Source organism: Manis pentadactyla, chromosome 4 (assembly GCF_030020395.1).
Source record: "Manis pentadactyla isolate mManPen7 chromosome 4, mManPen7.hap1, whole genome shotgun sequence".
Taxonomy (NCBI): Eukaryota; Metazoa; Chordata; class Mammalia; order Pholidota; family Manidae; genus Manis; species Manis pentadactyla.
Window position 1 is genome coordinate 62,092,424 of NC_080022.1, and position 24,677 is coordinate 62,117,100.

At 34.4% G+C, this 24,677-nt stretch overlaps 1 protein-coding gene across 1 annotated transcript in view; it reads right to left on the reverse strand.

Moving 5' to 3' along the window:
- LRRIQ3 (leucine rich repeats and IQ motif containing 3) overlaps positions 1–24,677 on the reverse strand; it is a 208,540-nt gene that overhangs the window by 13,627 nt on the left and 170,236 nt on the right.

Below are 24,677 nucleotides of genomic sequence, written 5' to 3' on the forward strand. Positions count from 1 at the left end.
CAATTTGACTTAATTGAATAAATATGTGGGTACCTACTATGAAAAGGGTCATCAAAAAGTGAAAACAGTATTGGCTCTCAAGAGTACTATAGTCTAAAAAAAAAAAGAAAAAGGACTCTTGTAGTCTAGTAGGGGAGGCAAATGGATAAAGCAAATAACTTCAAAATAATGTGACAGATGTTAAGAAAGAAATATATACAGGGAGCCTTGGAATCATGGAAGAAAGACATTTTACCCCATCTGGGTCAGGCTAGGTGGTTGTCAGCAAAAATTTTCTGGAGACAATAACAGCTGGATTTATTCTTAGGAGAGTATTTATTTTTTATTTTTATTACTGTAGGTCCATGTTTTGCATATATGGGAATATTTCGTGAATTTGCATAAGCTGTGGGTGAGAGAAGAAGAAACAAGGCATTCCTAGGAGAAAGATAATTTCATAATCAAAAATACAGATGTGAAGAAAATAACAATATGTGAAATTTGGTATTATGAAATATAAAGCCAGCAGCTGCTATCAGAAGTTAGTTGCTAAAGATGTCCAAGTAAACAGGTGAATACATGAACTGAATTTAAATGCCAGAAGAGAGAACAGACCTAAAGATAAATATCTGTGACTCAACAGCACAGACATTTTTAGGTAAAATTATAAGAACAGTTAAAACAAGAGAGCTAACGGTAGAACCTTGGGGAAATCAATATTTAGTATGTAGCTACTAGGTTAGCCAAACACTAAGGAGAAAATTAAAATTGTGACTGTAGCCTCTTGATATGCAAGTCTCTAGGGAAATAGCTATGTAAAGAGTCCTTGGATATATATGGATGCACCCAAGTTTACCATGGAAAGCCCAACTTTGTTCCTATTGTCCTGGTGAAGTTTACTAACAGTGAGTGCTTACTGTCTCAGAAATGACCCAGTTTGGAAGACAAATTATATGGTCACCTTAGCGAAAGGGACACTGCCCAATAATAGACAAGAAGTAGGAGAGTAACACTGCTGTCTGCACTGTTTTAAGTAAAATAAAATATCTTATGCCCAAAACTTAGTGTATATATAATAAACATGTTTATTAAAACATAATATGTAGAGATACCCAAAGCCCTATGAAAGTTTAGACTACACTTGTTTAGTCCACCACTCTATACTGAGCACTTAGAAGAATGTCTGGTGCATGGCAGGCTTTCAGTAAATATGTGCCTAATGAATATTTTTCTTAGAGACGCAGCTAAGCCAGTTCAGGGATACTCTTCAGTTTGGGCTGTAGGCTGCTGATATAAACCTATACTTTCTTTTTATCTTTTGCTCCCTCAATTTCCTTTCTGTACTCTCCAAACCTCCCATTATTCTCTCTAAAACCGTACACTTCAAATATAATAGTCACAATTTCTGAACAGAACTTGGACATTTCTACTTATCTTTTGCTCATGCTGTTCTCATTTGTTTGAAAGGCCTCATTTGCAACACCATTCATAAAAAAGTTATTCATCTTGAATAACAAAAATGCTATCATTTATTGGGCTCTTACCATGTGGTGGTTATTAGGCTTACTTCTTTACTTATATAATATATAAGTATACATATGGTTTCTGTGTGTGTGTGTATATATATATATATATATATATATACACCATTTATTTTAATAGTGATAACCTTACTAAGTAGATATTATTGGCCACTAATCATAATAATACAGGAAATATTTACTGAGTGTTTGCTATATGTCAACCTATCCTGAGTCTTTTAAACAAATTAGCTCATTATCTCCTCTCAACAGTCTTATGAAGCAAGTACTGTACCATTTTTTATCCCCATTTTCAGATTAAGAAACTAAAGCTTAAAAAAGTAACCAATATGCTGGAGTGAGAGCCTAACATTTGGCTAACATTCTGGCCAAAGTTAAGAAGAAAAAATATGTCTGAAGACTCTGGAGAATGAACAAAAGCAAAGAGATTTTAATGGTCTGTTAAAACAAAAACATCAACACTCTGATATCACAGGCCAAAGTATCACAATATAACATTTGCTATGCCCACAACATAATCCAAAACACATAACAAAACACAGAATGAAAATTATATCATGAAGGACACATAAATATAGAAGTCATACAACCACATAGGCCATTTAGCCTCCTCCTTTCTGTATGTTATGTGAAGTGGTACAATTTAAAGTAGACTGTGCATTTGCATAAAATAATGAAAATCACTGTCAAGTTACAGTTCTAATAGAAAAGGAAAAATGTGGCATGAGGTAGATTTGATATTGCATCTTTGACCCAAGCTTATCATAGGAAAATGCCTAGAGATAGAATGATACATATTTTCCAAATAGTGCTTGACACTGCTATGGAATTAGTCTTTTACCTAAATTACTGAGTCATGTAAGAAAATAATTTATATAATTCTACTTTAAATTCTTCTTTTATAAAGCAATATTTTCTTAATTTTCAGAAAAAATCAGAACTGACTTAGAAATAAAAATTACTTGGCCACTGATTTAAAAAGTACTCATAACATTGTAAAAAATAACATATTAAAGTAGTATCCAATTCCATATTTAGTCTGAAAGACCAGAGCAGGGTATCAGAATCACAATTAAAAATTGGATACATACATAGGTGTTTTCAAAAACCCTTTATTGAATTCATAATAGATCAGAAGGCTTTTAACACTCACCATAAAATAAATGAATCTTTCTGACTCCTGCTTATAATAAGAGATGCTTAATAAATTTTTAATTTTAAGCAAATAACATGAAAATTTGAAAAATTTCCCTCACAAAATTCATGCTAGATTTTTTTTAATGTTGCTACCAAAGAGAGAGAGCAAGAAAGAAAATGAGAAAGAGATCTGATTATTAAACAATCCTTGAGTAAAATAATAGAGCCACAACTGGATGTCTGTCTCCCAATGACTTATCTTTCAAAATATGTTATAAAATGGCCTGAATAACTCCATACTTGGAAACCAAAGCTCCATTGCAAAGAAATCTCTTATATCTACCACATCCTCCTCTCTCTAAAAGCTGCTCAGTCCAAATATGCTCAGAAGTTTTTCTGTTTCTTTGTTTTCCTTTTCTTTTTTCTGTTTCTTAAGCAGAGGGTTGAAAGGAATATACATGAAACAATATGATGAAATGCTGTTTAATACTGTTTTGGTAGATGATAATGGGGAATAAAATAACCTTTTGACAGGTCTCTGTCTAGCATCTTAAAATGTCTGACTCAGTACTTATTTCAAAAGTACATAGTCTATCATGTTGGGATTTAGCATTCTTTCAACTTGAAAAACTCACTTTGGCACTTATAAGACAGGTCTAATGGTGACCAAGTCGCATAGATCATATCATATACAATGGTGAAAAACTGAAAGCTTTTTCTCTATTAGGAACAAACAAAAGATACCATTCCTGTTCAATACAGTACTGGTAGTTCTAGCCAGAGTACTTAGACAAGAAAGATAAATAAAAGGCATCCAAATCAGAAAGAATTAAGATTGTCCCTGTTTGCAGAAGACATAATCTTTTATCTAAAAAACTTTATAGACCTTCCCTGCAAAAAAAAAAATGGTTAGAACTAATACATTCACTAAAGTTGCAGGATACAAAATCAACAAACAAAAATAAGTTGCATTTCTTTCTATACACTAACAACTAATTAACTGAAAAAGAAAATAAGAAAACAATTCCATTTGCAATGGCACCAACACAATAAAATACTTAGAAATAAATTTAACCAAGCAAGCAAAAGGGCTGTACACTGAAAACATTAAGACACCAATGAAATTAAATGAAGACAGAAATAAATAGAAAGATGTCTTGTATTTTTGGTCAGAAGAATTAATGTTACAATGTTAAAATGTTAATACTACCCAAAACAATCTACAAACTTAATGCAATCCCTACCAAAATTCCAATGGCATCTTTTACAGAAATAGAAAAAAAACACTCTACACCAAAGACCACTAATAGTCAAATAAATCTTTAGAAAGAACAAAGCTAAAGGTATCACACTCTCTGATTTCAAACTATATTACAAAGCTACAGTAATCAAAGTAGTAAGGTACTGGCATAAGATAGGCACATAGAGCAATGAAACAGAATAGATAGCTCAGAAATAAATCCATACATATACAGTCAACTGATTTTGGTAATGGTGCTAAGAATACACATTGGAGAAAGAACAGCCTCCTAAACAAATGATGCTGGGAAACTGGATCTCCACATACAAAACAATGAAATTGGAACCTTATACTACATACAAAAAATCGCTCAAAGTAGATTAAAGACTTCAATAAGACTTGAAACCTAAAATTCCTTAAAGAATATATAAGGGAAAAGCTTCATGACATTTGTCTTGGCAATGATTTCATGGATATGATACTAAAAGCATAGGCAACAAAAGAAAACACAAACAAGTAGGATTACATTAAACTAGAAATCTTCTGGACAGCAAAGCCAACAATCAACAGAATAAAAAGGAAACCTACAGAATGGGAAAAGATATTTGGAAACAATATGTTTGGTAAGGGATTAATATCCAAAATATATAAGGAACTTCTATAATAATTTAAGAAGTGCAATATTCCAATATATTAAAAAAAGGACTTAAGACCTGAATAGACATTTCTACAAAGACATTCAAATGGCCAACAGATACATAAAAAAATGCTCAATGACATGAATAATAAGGGAAATGTAAGTCAAAACTACAATAATATTCACCTTACACCTGTCAGGATGGCTATTATAAAAAAAAAAATCACAAGACAGCAAGTATCAGTGAGGATATGGAGAAATCAAACCCTTGCACATTTGTTGGTGGCAATGCAAATTGATGCAGTGGCTATGGAAAACAATTAAAAATAAAGCTCAAAAATTAAAAACACTGTAATTAAAAACTAAAAATTAAAAACTACTATATATATGATCTAAAAATCCAATTCTGGTGTTTATCAAAAAGAACTGAAATCAGAATCTTGTAGCGGTATTAGCATTCCTATGTTCATTGCAGCACTATTCACAATAGCCAAGGTGTGGAAACAACCTAAAAGTTCATCAACAGATGAGTGGATAAAGGAAATGTGACATATACATAAAATTGAATACATTCAGCCTTAAAAGAGAAGGAAATTCTGCAATATGGGATAAATAAATGAGCTTTGAAGACATTATGCTAACCAAAAAAAGCCAGTCACGGAAAAGTCAAATACTGCATGATTCAATTTCAAATAGTCAAATTCATAGAATCAAAATAGAATGTTGTTGCCAAAGGAGGGAGAAATGGGGATTTACTAATTAACTGTCAAAATTTCAGTTAAGCAAGATGAATGAACTCTGTTGAGATCTGCTGCACAACATTGTACCTATAGTCACAATGGTGTAATATATGCTTAAAATTCAAGAGGGCAGATCTCAGATTAAATGTTCTTACCACAGGGAAATAATCTTTTTTAAGTACAGTTAGACCTAACCCACAAAATACAACCCTCTCCCTCTAAATTAAGCAAGTGTCTACAATGCAAATAATGATGGGAGATACCTGTCCTCACTCCGTGCTTTCTTTTATATTTTTAATTCAGTCGAAAGATGCAGAGACCAAAAGACATTGCCAAGTTTCAGTTCAGCAATTGGAGTTATCAGAATAGTTAGACCCTAAGTGATATTCAGACAAGTCCCTTTAAATAATTCTTACAATATCAACTTCTACAGGACCCAATTTTATGATAGGTCTCAGTGATAAGAGCTTCCCAGTAGAAGTTAACAAATAGGCCAGAAGCCTCACAGAACCTTCAGAGGCTACATATAATCCACTATAAAACAGATATTTAGGATTTTTAATTACTACTTGTGGTCTTATCAAAGTTCATTTTTCTTTATCCTCATTTCTAAATTATTAATTTTGACTTCATTTCAATTATATTTCATCCTGACATATTAATGTTTCTTCTATTTCAATTTCTTTTTGGATAATGTACCTACTATGTCTAAGACTGCCAAGTTTCAGTTCAGCAATTGGAGTTATCCAGTGAACATTTATCCAGCCTCAAATCTTAAATTTCAATTTGTTTTTTTTTAATGTACTAGACACTTACTTTCCCCAATGAGAGCTACTTAAAATTACATATGACCTCAGTGAAGAACTTAATAGCTTGTAGTTTCCTATAATCACTTTTATTTATTCATCTATTAATGCTATCTATCCTTCCGTCCATCCATTTGTAATTTTGTTGCTTGTAAATCCAGTTGAAATTTGGCAAACACCATTATGAAATTTCTTATTTAAACTCCCTCCAGTTCTTAATATTTCCTTTAAATTGTTATTTTCCTTTTTAATTGTTGAGAATTGTTTTTCTATGGAAATGAGCAATTTCTACAATAAAAAAATGTTTTCTCTTTTAAAGCAATCAGCTAATAAATACAATACATGTGAAAATTGCATACAAAACTCTGAACATAGCTTTGTGTAAAGCACTTTTGCAGACAAGAGAGATGGGGCACTATGGAATCAGGTCTCATAGATCTTCTATTCTAGTGTGAGAAGACAGATAACAAACTCATAAATAAGAAAATACCAAACAGGAATAAGTGCTTTGATGAAAACCAAAGTAAAATAAAAAGTATATTAATTATATTGGGAAGACAAGAAAGATTCTTTAAAGGAAATTCAGTTTAATCTCAAATCTGAGAGACGAGGGACATAGAGAAAATGCCATTTTTTGCTGGGACCTATTGAACAAAAGGAAGGTGGTGTGGGACGTGGCCAAGGGTAAGGCAAGAACCAGATTATTCTGTGTAGACCACAGAAAAAAAGTTTGAGCTTTGTTCTGATTTAAATTTAGAGCCTTTTAATTAGGGGAGAGATGTGATATGTGATTTTACTATGAAGAAATTGGATATGAATATGAACCACCAGAGTGTAAAAAGGGAAACTGGTTTAAAGGCTACTATGGAGGCTCTGGCAAGATTTGATGGTAAACAGGGCTAGAGTAGAAACAAAACTGCACAGAAGAAGGAAGATTTGGGATACATTTTAAGTGCAAAGCCAGTAGAGCTTGCTAAATTAGATCACAGAAAAGAGTGAAAAAGAACAATCAATAATGAATTCTAACATTTTGGCTTGAGGAACCAGATGGATGGTGATGCCATTTGTTAAGACAGGAAATACTGGAGGAAGATCAGACTCTGTGAACTAGATAAATATCCTTATATGTATTACTGTTCTTGAAGTTCATAGCTCTCATGTTCAAACACAACCTAACATTTCACTAATATGTCATATTTAAATCCTTTATCTTAAAAAACGATTTAAAATTTTCATTAATACAATGTCATTTAAAGTATTTTATCCTACAAATAAAATCACTTTTAACTAATACTATTTGTTTCTATTTACATGATTATTAATAATATTCAGGTAAAAATTTAGGAAAATGACAACTATGTATACCTTTTACTAATAATACAAGATAATTTTGAGGAACAGCCATAATTTCCACAAAATAAATTCTTCTACACAATGGCACCACACTGTTTTTTTCAGTTATAATATACTCTATGAAAAAAATGTTGGCTAAAAGGAAATTCTCCTTATATTTGTACTTTCTATGAATGTCTCTATTTAAGAGCAAAACTGGACCACATTATAATCAATTTATTTTCAATGGTCTCAACAGATAGTTTTAACTGTCACATCGATTTTATAACTCAAAAGAACACAGAAGCCAGCACCATTTGTGGTCAACAGAGTTTGTTTGGTTCTAAATGTATTACAGATTTATGAACCATCTGTGAAGAAACAAATGGTGTAAGACTATTTAAAATTAGTGCAGCTATGATCTGAATGTTCACAAATGGGTCTGAAGCATTTGGTCTCTTCAACGAAACTGTCTGACATTTTAGCATGAGTGGTTGGCCTTGTGTGGTAAATAGGCTTTGAGGCAACTTTGAGTTCAAAGCAAATAGGAATAGAAGGCAAAGGGAAAAAAAAATTAAATATAAAGAAAAAAGTAGTGACATCAGCTTCTGTCATGTGCTGACTTTTCCTTGATTTCTTAGGTGAGTAAGTGTCATGAAAATTATGGTGACACAGGGGCCATTTTCTTTGAGATTAATTTTCTTAGTAAAATTACAAAAGGATCAGAAGTCTTCCCCCACACTGCCCTACTACACAGACACATATAATATGTTATAAATGGTCTAAGATATGATCTGGGATCATCATAAAAAAAGATTATAGTTTACAAAAAATCATATATCATGTAAAAGAGCTTATAGGGGACTGATGGAAATAGGATAGAAAGTTACAGAGATATTGAGAAATTATCTCCCCGCTTGATACCATTAATGCATGTCTAAAACTTACACATTCTGTGTGGAAATTCTATCCAGGAAACTGTTTCTCTATATTCTACATGGGAGAAATTATAGTTCATTATATATGTTAATGACAAAACCCTATAATTTAAAAAAAATAGTGAACAGGAAAGCAGTAAAACACATGTTTATAAGTACCTTTCTTATTAACATGAAAAGTACTTAAAACATTGTCACTTGATCATCAACTAATGAGGTTGCTTACAAATAATTGTTTCAATTGCAATGCAATGGCTGTTAGTGACAGCAAGATCTCAGATAAACATCCCCACTGTTCACATTCAGAAGGCTTAAAAATGTCTACATATGATTTTTTCAAGATCTTTATTGAGATATATTTAAGATACCATAAAAATTAATCATTAAAGTGTAAAATTTACTGGCTTTAATGTATTCAGAGTTGTGCAACTATCACCACAATCTATGTTTAGAACATTCTCATCATGCCAAAAATAAATGCTATAACCATTAGAATCTCTTTCCGTCTCTAATCTCTACCACCTCCCCAACCCTAGGCAACTGTTGATTTACCTCCATCTCTAAATCCATAGATTTAGATATTCTGGATATTTATTATAAATGGAATTACACAATAGGTGGCTTTTTATAATGAGTTTCATTATCCCAAAGTAGTCAGTTGCAGCTTTCGGATTTCTTCCCTTTTTAAGGTTGCCTTCTTTACAATTTTTCTCTACTTCAACTTTCATTTATTCCACCTGAATCCTACTTGTCTGGTAATTTTATATAGAACAAAATATTCAAACCAATTCTATGTGTGACCATAAAGAAGGAAAACAAAATAAATTTCTGCCTGGGCAAATGGCTTAACATTAAAAGTCAATTACTTCTACAATTCCTAAATTATTATGAATCAGTGTCCTGATGCTTATATTATTTCTCTTAACCCAAGTTCACCACTTCTGTAATCTTCTAAGGCATACGATGCCTCAGGTATTTTTCCTCCAACACCAGGATCTTAATTTGAAGATCTAAATTTCTCAACCTAAGATCTCAGGGTCAAATCTGTTCTCAGTTTTGCCCACACAACTACACAGATCATACTAATCTAATGTCTACTGAAACAATGCTTTGCTTCTACCATTCTGTTGTTTTTGAGCCATGGGACAGTAACTAGTGATACTGGTTAGATAGTGATTGGATAGTACAAAGCAGGACCAAAATCAGTTGAATTTCTGAAATGTTATATGCTAGATAACTTTCAACAAGTAATTTAACTTCACAAGATTACAGTTTCTTCATCTATAAAATGAAAGAATGAAAGCGCCTACCTTATAGATTAGCTAGGAAGACTGAGTGAAAAATCTTTGATATATAGGAAGATTTTGTTTCATCTAGATTTTATTAGCTATCAATTTCACTTCAACTCCACAAATTCTCAATTCCTTGACAATGACAGACATTTCTAATTTACCCAAAAGACTTTCTTTTGCCTCAGAATCTAAAAGCACTCTAGCATAGTGCTGCAATTAATCAGAGTAGTCTATAAGCCAATATACATTTACTATCTTTATCTGAAATAATAAACTTTGCTTAACTTCTTGTACAATAATTAAAAATTCCTTCTTGAGATTTTCTTTCTGTGTAATGCACTTGAACTGTGCTTTCTTTTAGCTTCAAATATCAGTCACACCTAACTATTCTAAAACAAAATAAAATTCTAGATTGTATGAATATTAAACATGACACTGACCCAGGTTTGCAAATAATTTCTGGTTTAAAGATCATTGTTGACCAATTTATTTGTTTATTATTCTTTCTGATTTTTTTAAATGTCAAGTTTATTGAGATATAATTCATATACAAAAAATATAACTTTTTAAAAGAATACAATTACAGTAATCAAGATAGTGTGGTAATAGTGCAAAAGCAGACAGATAGATCAATGGAACAAAAACAGACCCATAAAAATGTAGGCAACTTATCTTTCACAAAGGAGCAAAGACAATACAATGGAGCAAAGATAGTCTTTTTAACAAATGCTGGGCTTGGTGAACTGGATATCCACACACAAAAAATGAATGAAGACACAGATTTTATGCCCTTCACAAAAATCAACTCAAAGTGGATCACATATCTAAATGTAAATTATGATACTATAAAAATCCTAGAAGAAAACAGGAAAAAACTAGATGACCTTGGGTATAGCAATAACTTTTTAGAAGCAACATCAAAGACACAACCCATGAAATAAATAATTGAAACACCATATTTCATTAAAATTGAAAACTCTGCTCTGAGAAAGACAGTCAAGACACAGACTTGGAGAAAAGCATACAGCAGATAAAGAGCTATTATCCAAAATATAGAAATAATTCTTAAAACTAAAAAAATAATTTTGATTAATAAAATGGGCAAAGGATAAAAACAATTTACCACAGAAGATATGCAGATGGCAAATAAATATATAAAAAGATGTTAAACATCCTATCTGATTAAGGAAATTCAAATTAAAGCAACTATACCACTACACACCTATTAGAATAGTAAAAATCCAAAACACTGACAATACTAAGTGCTGGGAAGGATGTAGCACAATAGGAATTCTCATTAATTGCTGATGGAAATATAAATGGTCTAGCGACTTGGGAAGACAGTTTGGCATCTTAAAAAATTTAACATAGTTTTATCATATGACCCAGCAATCACACTCCTTGGAATTTAATTAAATGAATTGAAAATGCATGTCCACACAAAAATATGCACATGGACGTTTGTAGCAACTTTATTCATAATTGCCAAAACTTGTATATAACCAAGATGTCCTTCCATAGATGAATGGATAAGTGAGGTGGGGACATCTATACAATGAAATATTATTCAGCACTGAAAAGAAACAAGCTGTGCAGATCTACAGGGACATAGGAGGCCTTACTAACACTATAAAATAACCAGACCTAAGAGACCACTCAACAACAACAGAATACATATTCTTCTCAAGTATCTGCATTCTCTACAATAGACCATATGTTAGCCAATGGATTTGGAAAGACATAATGATATAAAGCATGTCTTGTAATCATGATGTAACTAAACTAAACATAATAATAGAAGGAAATTTTGGAAAGTTACAAATATGTGGAAATTAATACACTCTTTAATAACCAACAGGTCAAAGAAGAAATCACAAGTGACATTAGAAAATACTATAGAAGGGGCAGAAGATGGCGGCGTGAGTAGAGCAGTGGAAATCTCCTCCCAAAACCACATATATCTATGAAAATATAACAAAGACAACCCTTCCTAGAATAAAGACCAGAGGACACAGGACAATATCCAGACCACATCCGCACCTGAGAGAACCCAGCACCTCGCGAAGGGGGTAAGATACAAGCCCCGGCCCCGCGGGATCCGAGCGCCCATCCCCCCAGCTCCCGGCGGGAGAAGAGCAGGCATAGCGGGAGGGAGACGGAGCACAGGACTGCCGAACACCCAGCCCCAGCCATCCGGGCCAGAGTGCAGACACAGTACGTGCCCAGGGGGCCCTGGACGCTAGGGAAACAGGGCAGCAAGAACAGCGAGGCCGGGCGCCGGAGGACATAAGAAAAGCGAGCAACCAATTTTTTTTTTTTTTTCTGTTTTGTTTTGGCGAGTGCTTTTTGGAAGTCTTAAAGGGATAGGGCCCCCAATACTAGGAAAACAGAGCAGCAAGAACAGTGAGCGGGCACCGGTGGCCTGGCGCCAGAGGACACCAGAAAAGCGAGCGACCATTTCTTTTTTTTTTTTTTTTTTGCTGTTTTGTTTTGGCGAGCGCTTTTTGGAAGTCTTAAAGGGATAGGGATCCCAATACTAGGGAAACAGGGCAGCAAGACCGGTGAGCAGATGCCTGAGGCTGGCACCAGAGAATAAAGAAAAATGAACAGCCACCTTTTTTTTCTTTTTTTTTTTCTAATTAATTAAAAAAAATTTTTTTTTTTTTGTGGTCGTAGTTTTGTCTTGGCGGGTGCTTTTTGGAAGTCTTAAAGGGGCAGGGTGGGACACTTAATCCAGAGGTAGGGAATATGGGGATCTCTGGGCACACTAACCCCTGGGCTTCAGGGAGCAGGGAGGACCCTTATGGAGATAAATAGCCTCCAGGCCGCTCCCCCTCCAACGCGACTAAATTACTTTGGAGCAGAGGCCCGAACCATGCCACGTCCAGAGAAACAGCAGAGATAAACTCCATAGCAGCTGGGCAGGAAGCAGAAACCCTGTCTGTGTGCAGCTGCCTGGCACAAGCCACTAGAGGTCGCTCTTCTCCCAGGAGAGGAGGGCCACAAACCAACAAGAAGGGAAGTTCTTCCAGCCGTCACTCGTCCCAGCTCTGCAAACTATTCCTATCACCATGAAAAGGCAAAGCTACAGGCAGACAAAGATCACAGAGACAACACCAGAGAAGGAGACAGACCTAACCAGTCTTCCTGACAAAGAATTCAAAATAAAAATCATAAACATGCTGACAGAGATGCAGAGAAATACGCAAGAGAAATGGAATGAAGTCTGGAGGAAGATCACAGATGCCAGAAAGGAGATTGCAGAAATGAAAGAAACTCTGGAAGGGTTTATAAACAGAATGGATAGGATGCAAGAGGCCATTGATGAAATTGAAACCAGAGAATAGGAACGCATAGAAGCTGACATAGAGAGAGACAAAAGGATATCCAGGAATGAAACAATATTAAGAGAACTGTGTGACCAATCCAAAAGGAACAATATCCGTATCATAGGGGTTCCAGAAGAAGAAGAGAGAGGAAAAGAGATGGAAAGTATCTTAGAAGAAATAATTGCTGAAAATTTCCCCAAACTGGGGGAGGAAATAATTGAACAGACCACGGAAATACACAGAACCCCCAACAGAAAGGAACCAAGGAGGACAACACCAAGACACATAATAATTAAAATGGCAAAGATCAAGGAAAAGGAAAGAGTTTTAAAGGCAGCTAGAGAGAAAAAGGTCACCTATAAAGGAAAACCCATCAGGATAACATCAGACATCTCGACAGAAACCCTACAGGTCAGAAGAGAATGGCATGATATATTTAATACAATGAAACAGAAGGGCCTTGAACTAAGGATACTGTATCCAGCACGACTATCATTCAAATATGATGGTGGGATTAAACAGTTCCCAGACAAACAAAAGCTGAGGGAATTTGCTTCCCACAAACCACCTCTACAGAACATCTTACAGGGACTGCTCTAGATGGGAGCACTCCTAGAAAGAACACAGCACAAAACACCCAACATATGAAGAATCGAGGAGGAGGAATAAGAAGGGAGAGAAGAAAAGAATCTCCAGATAGTGTATATAACAGCTCAATAAGCGAGCTTAGTTAGGCAGTAAGATACTAAAGAGGATAACCTTGAACCTTTGGTAACCACGAATTTAAAGCCTGCAATGGCAATAAGTACATATCTTTCAATAGTCACCCTAAATGTTAATGGGCTAAATGCACCAATCAAAAGACATAGAGTAATAGAATGGATAAAAAAGCAAGACCCATCTATATGCTGCTTACAAGAAACTCACCTCAAATCCAAAGACAAGTACAGACTAAAAGTCAAAGGATGGAAAAACATATTTCAAGCAAACAACAGCGAGAAGAAAGCAGGGGTTGCAGTACTAATATCAGACAAAATAGACTTCAAAACAAAGAAAGTAACAAGAGATAAAGAAGGACACTACATAATAATAAAGGGCTCAGTCCAACAAGAGGATATGACCATTCTAAATATATATGCACCCAACACAGGAGCCCCAGCATATGTGAAACAAATAATAACAGAACTAAAGGGGGAAATAGACTGCAATGCATTCATTCTAGGAGACTTCAACACACTACTCATCCCAAAGGATAGATTCACCGAGGCAGAAAATAAGTAAGGACACGGAAGCACTGAACAACACAGTAGAGCAGATGGACCTAATAGACATCTATAGAACTCTACATTCAAAAGCAACAGGATATACATTCTTCTCAAGTGCACATGGAACCTTCTCCAGAATAGACCACGTGCTAGGCCACAAAAAGAGCCTCAGAAAATTCCAAAAGATTGAAATCCTACCAACCAACTTTTCAGACCACAAAGGCATAAAACTAGAAATAAACTGTACAAAGAAATCAAAGAGGCTCACAAACACATGGAGGCTTAACAACACGCTCCTAAATAATCAATGGATCAATGATCAAATCAAAATGGAGATCCAGCAATATATGGAAACAAATGACAACAACGACACTAAGCCCCAACTTCTGTGGGACACAGCAAAAGCAGTCCTAAGAGGAAAGTATATAGCAATCCAAGCATATTAAAAAAAGGAAGAACAATCCCAAATGAATGGTCTAATGTCACAATTATCGAAATTAGAAAAAGAAGAACAAATGAGGCCTAAGGTGAGCAGAAGGGGGGACATAAAAAAGATCAGAGAAGAAATAAATAAAATTGAGAAGAATAAAACAATAGCAAAAATCAATGAAACCAAAAGCTGGTTTTTTGAGAAAATAAACAAAATAGATAAGCCTCTAGCCAGACTTATGAAGAAGAAAAGAGAGTCAACAAAAATCAACAGTATCAGAAACGAGAATGGAAAAATCACGACAGATCCCACAGAAATACAAATAATTATTAGAGAATACTATGAAAACCTATATGATAATAAGCTGGGAAACCTAGGAGAAATGGACAACTTCATAGAAAAATACAACCTTCCAAGACTGACCCAGAAAGAAACAGAAAATCTAAACAGACCAATTACCAGCAACGAAATTGAAGCGGTAATCAAAAAACTACCAAAGAGCAAAACCCCTGGGCCAGATGGATTTACCTCGGAATTTTATCAGACATACAGGGAAGACAAAATACTCATTCTCCTAAAGTTTTCCGAAAAATAGAGCAGGAGGGGCTCCCAAACTCATTCTATGAAGCTAACATCACCCTAATAACAAAACCAGGCAAAGACCCCACCAAAAAAGAAAACTACAGACCAATATCTCTGATGAACGTAGATGCAAAAATACTCAACAAAATATTAGCAAACCGAATTCAAAAATACATTAAAAGGATCATACACCATGACCAAGTGGGATTCATCCCAGGGATGCAAGGATGGTACCACATTCGAAAGTCCATCAACATCATCCACCACATCAACAAAAAGAAAGACAAAAACCACATGATCATCTCCATAGATGCTGGAAAAGCATTCGAGAAAGTTCAACATCCATTCATGATAAAAACTCTCAGCAAAATGGGAATAGAGGGCAAGTACCTCAACACAATAAAGGCCATCTATGATAAACCCACAGCCAACATTATATTGAACAGCGAGAAGCTGAAAGCATTTCCTCTGAGATCGGGAACTAGACAGGGATGCCCACTCTCTCCACTGTTATTTAACATAGTACTGGACGTCCTAGCCACAGCAATCAGACAAAACAAAGAAATAAAATGAATCCAGATTGGTAAAGAAGAAGTAAAACTGTCACTATTTGCAGATGACATGATACTGTACATAACAAACACTAAAGACTCCACCCTAAAACTACTAGAACTGATATCGGAATACAGCAAAGTTGCAGGATACAAAATCAACACACAGAAATCTGTGGCTTTCCTATACACTAACAATGAACCAACAGAAAGAGAAATCAGGAAAACAACTCCATTCACAATTGCATCAAAAAAAATAAAATACCTAGGAACAAACCTAACCAAAGAAGTGAAAGACTTATACTCTGAAAACTACAAGTCACTCTTAAGAGAAATTAAAGGGGACACTAACAGATGGAAACTCATCCCATGCTCATGGCTAGGAAGAATTAATATCGTCAAAATGGCCATCCTGCCCAAAGCAATATACAGATTTGATGCAATCCCTATGAAACTACCAGCAACATTCTTCAATGAACTGAAACAAATAATTCAAAAATTCATATGGAAACACCAAAGACAGTGAATAGCCAAAACAATCCTGAGAAAGAAGAATAAAGTAGGGGGGATCTCACTCCCCAACTGCAAGCTCTACTATAAAGCCATAGTAATCAAGACAATTTGGTACTGGCACAAGAGCAGAGCCACAGACCAATGGAACAGACTAGAGAATGCAGACATTAACCCAGACATATGGTCAATTAATATTTGATAAAGGAGCCATGGACATACAATGGCGAAATGACAGTCTCTTCAACAGATGGTGCTGACAGAACTGGACAGCTACATGTAAGAGAATGAAACTGGATCACTGTCTAACCCCACACACAAAAGTAAATTCGAAATTAATCAAAGACATGAATGTAAGTCATGAAACCTTAAACTCTTAGAAAAAAACATAGGCAAAAATCTCTTGGATGTGAACATTAGTGACTTCTTCATGAATATATCTCCCCAGGCAAGGAAAACAAAAGCAAAAATGAATAAGTGGGATTATATTAAGCTGAAAAGCTTCTGTACAGCAAAAGACACCGTCAATAGAACAAAAAGGAACCCTACAGTATGGGAGAATATATTTGAAAATGACACATCCGATAAAGGCTTGACGTCCAGAATCTATAAAGAGCTCACACGCCTCAACAAACAAAAAACAAATAACCCAATTAAAAAATGGGCAGAGGAAGTGAACAGACAGTTCTCCATAAAAGAAATACAGATGGCCAACAGACACATGAAAAGATGCTCCACATCGCTAATTATCAGAGAAATGCAAATTAAAACTACAATGAGGTATCACCTCACACCAGTAAGGATGGCTGCCATCCAAAAGACAAACAACAACAAATGTTGGCGAGGCTGTGGAGAAAGGGGAACCCTCCTACACTGCTGATGGGAATGTAAGTTAGTTCAACCATTGTGGAAAGCAGTATGGAGGTACACCAAAATGCTCAAAACAGACCTACCATTTGACCCAGGAATAGCACTCCTAGGAATTTACCCTAAGAATGCAGCAATCAAGTATGAGAAAGATCAGTGCACCCCTATGTTTATCGCAGCACTATTTACAATAGCCAAGAATTGGAAGCAACCTAAATGTCCATCGATAGATGAATGGATAAAGAAGATGTGGTACATATACACAATGGAATACTACTCAGCCATAAGAAAAGGGCAAATCCAACCATTTGCAGCAACATGGATGGAGCTGGAGGGTATTATGCTCAGTGAAACAAGCCAAGCGGAGAAAGAGAAATACCAAATGATTTCACTTATCTGTGGAATATAAGAACAAAGGAAAAACTGAAGGAACAAAACAGCAGCAGAATCACAGAACTCAAGAATGGACTAACAGGTACCAAAAGGAAAGGTACTGGGGAGGATGGGTGGGTAGGGAGGGATAAGGGGGGGAGAAGTATGGGGGTATTAAGATTAGCATGCATGGGGGTGTAGGAGTAAAGGGAGGATTGTACAACACAGAGAAGGCAAGTAGTGATTCTACAACATTTTGCTATGCTGATGGACAGTGACTGTAAAGGGGTTTATAGGGGGGACCTGGTATAGGGGAGAGCCTAGTAAACATAGTATTCGTCATGTAAGTGTAGATTAGTGATACCAAAAAAAAAAAAGAAAAGGGCAGTTCCTGTGTGGTAACCTCCAATGTGTTCTACACAAGGGTATAAAGCGCATATAAAAGTGTAGGCAAAGGGTCTGTTTGTGTTTATACAGAGGATCAAAGCCTAATTGTGCTACCCCGAAAATGAACTAAGATACGATATGAAAAAGAACTTCCAACGTCAGCACTCTCTGGAAGACTCATGCCAGAAGATGATCATCAAAAAACCCCAACAAAGATCCACGAACTGCTACAGGTGTAGATGCACTCATCCCACCAGTTCCTGTACTTGCCACGGGAATGAGGAAGGAGATATCTAAGCTGGCCTATGCATACAGTAAAACAACAAATTTGACTGGATCTATACTGTTGGAACTCAATCAAGAATTAGGAGAAGTGCAAATTGTAGCGCTCCAAAATCTTACAACTACAGACTATTTACTGTTAAAAGAACATAAGGGATGTGAACATTCCCCAGGAATGGGTTGTTTTAATTTGTCTTATTTCTCTCAGACTGTTCAAGTTCAGTTCGACAATATCCACCATATCATAGATAAGTTTTCACAAATGCCTAAGGTGCCTAACTGGTTTTCTTGGTTTCACTGGAGATGGCTGGTAATTACAGGTATGCTTTGGTTATGTAACTATACTCCTATTATGTTAATGTGTGTGCGCAATTTAAGTAGTAGCTTAAAACCTATACATGCTGAAGTTACTCTACAAGAAGATATGTCAAAGAAATAATCAACCTTCCCATGTTTTCTGCCGCCTGCTATTTCTATAGCTTTTCTTCTTCCTTCCTAATTACAACCCTTAAATAGAATTCGTGCCTCATATCAAACTTACCGAGTATCATAATTCTTCCAAGTGGTAAAGGTACCTCAAGACAAATGCTGGGCATAGAAGCTACAAGGCATAAATATGCAAAGAAATAAAAAGCTAACCATTTCAAACAATAAGGCTTCTCTCTCACTTACCAACTTTACATTTCCCTGTATGGCCCCGGAAGGTGACTGGTTAGCCAGAGACAGGTAAGATTCCTCAAGGGAGGAACAACCTAAGATAGGCACAGTCGCAGGGGGGTCATCAGGTGAGAAATTGGGGATCAACAGAGGTGAGGCTTAGAACCTCACCCCCCCTGTTCTGAGAGAAATCTTCTGCATACGTGGATGTTTTATTGCCCTTGTCTAGCTTGGATTAACACATAGTGTACAGGCACACACCTGATCATCTACATTTGCTCTCTTACAACACAAAACTATGTTTTCTACCTTTATCTTGTATCTACCTACCACTTCAGCATTTTATTAAAAATAATAATAATAAAGAGAGAAATGTGGTATCCACATATAAATCAAGTATAAAAATCAAATGAGTATTCATATTTGAACTGACTGTTTATAGTTCATAATGCATGAGCAAAACCGAATGTTTCTGTGATGGCTGCCCTTGTACTGTTCACCATATAAGAACTTATTCACTATGTAAGAATTTGTTCTCCATGTAAGAACTTGTTTGTTATGCCTCAGAAGATTGGAGACTGACGAAAATTAGGCTTGGGGTGGATTAATGATTGTGCATTGAGCATGGACTCCCCTATACATAATTTTATTGTTGTTAACAACCATTTGATCAATAAATATGAGAGATGCCCTCACAAACAAAAACAAACAAACAAACAAACAAACAAAAAAAGTACACACTTCCAATGGTAAAATAATAAGTAACCAGGATGTAATGAATATAGTCAAGATATTGTAACAGCTTGGTATGGTGATAGCTGGTACCTAGAATTTTCATGTATATAAATGTTGAATCACTATGTTGTACACCTGAAACTAATGTAATGTAATACTGTGTGTCAACTACCCTTCAATAATAAATAATTATCTACAAAAAAAAAAAATACTATAAGCTGAATGAAAAGAAAAAATTATAGGATTCAGCTAAAGAAGTGTTCAGAAAGAAATTTATACCTGTAAATATCTATATTCAAAATGAAGATCTCAAATAATCTAACCTACCTTAAGAAACTAGTGAAAGAAGAAAAATCTGAACTCAATACAAACACAAGAAAGATAATGATAAAGTCTTAAATTACCAGAATCAGAAATGTAAGAGGGGACATTACTACCAAATTTATAGAAATAAAAAGTTTTATAAGGAATATAATAAACAATATGTCAGCAAATTAGGTAAGTTAGATGAAGTGAACAAATTCCTAGAAACTACCCATACTGATCCAAGAAGATGTAGAAAATCTGAATAATCCTATAAAAGTAATTGAATTAATAATTAAATTTTATTTCCACAATAAAACCCTAGGATGTCTACTCTTGCTACTTCTTTTCAACATTGTGTTGGATGTTGTAGCCAATGAACTTCAGCAAGAAAAATAAAGAAAAGATATTACAGTCACTAAGGAAGAAGTAAAATTCTCTCCATTTGTAGATGAGATTATGTTCTTCATAGAAAATGTAAGGAATACACTAATAACCTGTTAGAAGTAGTAAATTCAGCTAGATTGCAAGATACAAGAGTAACATTCAAAAATCAACTGTAATTCTATTAATTATCAATGAATAATTCAAAAAGAATTTAGGAACACAATTCCATTTATAATAGCATCAAAAAGAATAAAATATTTAGAAATAAATTTAGGACTTTTGTACTGAAGCTAAAAAAATTGTTGAAATCAATTTTTTAAAACCTACATGAATGGAAAGAACCTCATGTTCTTGGATTGGGAAACTTAAAATGCAATACTACCCATAAAAAATCTGGAGATTCAAACAATACTTATCAAAATCCCAGTGGCCCTTTTTGAAGAAATGGAAAAGCTGACCGTAAAATCCATATGGAATTGCAAGAGATTTTGAATAGCCAAAACAATATTAAGAAGCTGGAGGACTCATAACTGCTCATTTGAAAACTTTCTACAAAGCTACAGTCATTAAGGCAGAGTGATACTGGCATAAAGACGGATATTTATATCAATGTAATAGAATAGAGTCCAGAAATAATCACATTTATATGAACTGATTTTTTACAGGGAGTACCAAAACAATCCAATGAAGAAATAATAGTCTTTCAAACACATGGCACTGGGACAACTAAATATCTCATTCAAAAGAATGACATTGACCCCACATAACATCAAATACAAAAATTAACTCAAATGGATCATAGACCTAAATATAAGAATTAAAGCTATAAATCTCTTATAAGAAAACATAGGAGTAATTCTTCATAACTGGATTAGGCACTGATTTCTTAGATATGACACCAAAAGCACAAGCTAATAATAACAAAAATAAGTAGGGGTGAAGAGGAGGCAGAGAAGAAGGAAGGGAGAGAGAGAAAAAAAGAGGTTGGTCTACATCAAAATTAAAACAAAAACAAAAACAACCTTTTGCTTTAAAAGATTTCAAGAAAGTGAAAAGATAAATCACAGAATGAAAGAAAATATATGCAAATCACATACTGTTAAGAGACTAGAATATATAAATAACTCATACAAGTCAATAATAAACAGGAAAAATATCTGTTATAAAATGGCAAAATATTTGAATATAAATTAATCCAAAATAGATATACAAATGGCCAATAGGTATATAAATAGATGCTTGCCCAAAGGGTCATCAAGTGAATGTAAATAAATGAGATTCCATTTCACATCCATTTGTATGGCTATAATAAAAAGGACAGTACCAAGTATTTGTGAGAATTAGGGGGAATTGGGACCCTCATATGTTGTTGATAGATTCCTATACATTGCTGGATGTAACGATATGGCCACTTTAGAAAGCAATGTTTATAAAGATGTTAAACAAAGTGTTACCTTATAACCCACCAATTCTACTCCCAGCTGTATACTTAAGATAACTGAAAACATACCAACATAAAAACTTGTATATGAAAAAATAGCTATTTGTAATAGCCCAAAAATATCCCTCCACTAATTATAAACAAAATGTGTTACAGCTATATAACTAATTTTATTCATCCATAAAAAGGAATGAAAAACTGAAACACACTGTAACATACATGATACTTGCAAACATTATGCTAATGAAAGAAGGCAGATGCAAAAGGCCTCATATTTTATGATTACCTTTATATGACATTTCCAGAATAGGCTAGTCTATAGTGACATAAAGCACATTTGTGGTTACCAGGGGCTAGGAAGAGGATGGAACAAAAAGTGATTAGTGAGTTCCAGCTTTCTTTTAGTGGTGATGAAAATGATCTTGAATTAGACATGATGGTTGCATTGCCCTTTGATTAAAAGTGAGCAAAAAGCATTGAATTTAAAATATTTTGTGTTTCCTTTTTTAATTAATAAACTTCATTTTTTAGGGCAATTTTAGGTTCATGGCAAAATTGAGCAGAAAGTACAGAAAGTCCCACATATCCCTGTCCCAACATAGGCACAATTGCCCCTATTCTTAATATCTACCACCAGAGCAGTAAATTTGTTACACTTATTGAACCTACATTGACATATTATTATTCAAATTCTATAGTTTACATTGGGTTCACTGTTGGTGTTGTACATTCTTTGGATTTGGACATATATATGATAAGTAGCAATCATTAGAGTATGTAGTTTCACTGCACCGTGAAACCCCATGTTCCACCTATTCATCACTTTATTCAGCTTAATGCCTGGAAACCACTGATCTTTTTACAGTCTCCATAGTTTTGCCTTTTCCAGAATGCAAATAGTTGGAATTATACATTATGCATCCCTTTCAGATTGGTTTCTTACACTTAATAATATGCATTTAAATGTCCTCCATGTCTTTTCATGGCTTGTAGGCTCATTACTATTTAGGGCGGAATAGTATTCCTTTGTATAAATACATCCAGTTTATCCATTCACTTATGAAGGATATTTTAGTTATTTCCAAGTTTTGGCAATTTCAAATAAAACTTCTATAAACATTTCATGTGTGGGCTTTTGGGTGGACATAACTTTTCAACTCCTTTGAGTAAATACCAGAGTGTAGCTGCTGGATGATATGGTAAGACTATGTTTAGCTTTGTAAGAATCTCTCAAACTTTCTTCCAAATTAGCTCTACCATTTCGCATTCATACAAACAATGAATGAGAGTTTCTGTTACTTCACATGCCAGCTAGCATTTGGTGTTACCAGTGTTTTGGATTTTGGTTATGCTAAAAGGTGTATGGTGACATCTCATTGTTTCAATGTGCATTTCTGTAATCACATGTGAAATGAAGCATCTTTTATAGGTTTATTTACCACATGTATATCTTCCTTGGTGAGATGTTTAAGTCTTTGACACATTTTTATTGCTTTTTTGTTGTTGAGATTTAAGAGTTCTTTTTAGATTTTGAATAATAGTTCTTTATCAGATTTGTCTTTTGCAAATATTTTCTCCCAATCTTTGGCTTGTCTTTCATTCTCTTAACATTGTCTTTCATAGTCCTCCATTTTTGTACTTGTTCAATATTTTGTTGACTATTCTGTTTTTTCTGCCTCTCTATAAAATTTGGAATCAGTTTCTTGATACGCACACAGTAACTTGCTGGTATCATGACTGGGATCATATCAAATCTGTAGATCAAGTTGGAATTCCAATACTGTGTCTTTCTATCCCTGAATATGAAATTGCTTTCCATTTGTTTGGTTCTTCTTTGAAGTCTTTCATCACAGAGTTTTATAGTTTTTTTCATCTACATCTTGTGTGCATATAGATAGGTATATATCAGATTTATATCTAAGTATTTAATTTTGGGGGGTTGGTACTGTAAATAGTATTAAGTTTTTAATTCTAAATTCCACTTCTTCATTGTTGGTATGTAAGAAATTGGTAGATTGTACATTAACCTTGTATCCTACAACCTTGCTATAATCACTTAGTTTCAGGACGGTTTTTTTTTCCAGATTTTCTGCATAGATGATCACATTATCTACAAACAGTTTTATTTCTTCCTTTACAATCTATATTCCTTTTATTTCATTTTCTTGTATCGCTGCATTAGTTAAGACTTCTGGTACAATGCTGAAAAGCAGTAATGAGGAGACATCTTTGCCTTGTTTTTGTCTTTGTAGGAAAATAACTAGTTTCTCACTATTTAGTATGAAGTTTGCTGTAGCTATTTATATTCCTTCCCAAGTTAAGAAAGTTCTTCTCTATTCTTAGTTTACTTAGGGTTTTTATCATGAAATGTGTTTTTGATTTTGTCAAATTCTTTTATTGCCTCTATTGATATAGTCATGTGATTTTTTTTTTCTTAGCCTGTTGATATAATGGATTATTTTAATTTTATTTTTAATGTTGAACCAGGTCTGGATACCTGGCATAAATTAAATTCCACTTAGTGATGGTTATATTTCCCTTGGTATAACATTGGATTCAATTTGGTAACATTTCATTGAGAATTTTTACATCTATGTATGAGATAAATTAGTCCACAATTTTCTTTCTTTGTAATGTCTTTTTTTTTTAATTAGTTGCAACTTTGGTCTCATAGAATGAGTTACAAAGTATTCCCTCTTCTTCTACCTTCTGAAAAAGTCTGTAGAGAAATGGTGTAATTTCCTCCTTAAATTATTGGTAGAATTGACAAATACATCCATCCAGGTTTGCTGCTTCCTGATTTGGAAGGTTGTTAGTTATTGAGTCAATTTCTTAGTAGATATAGGACTATTAGATTGTCTACTTCTTGTGTGAATTTTAGCAGATCGTGTTTTCAGGAATTGGTCCATTTCCTCTTACAAAATTTGTAGGTAAAGA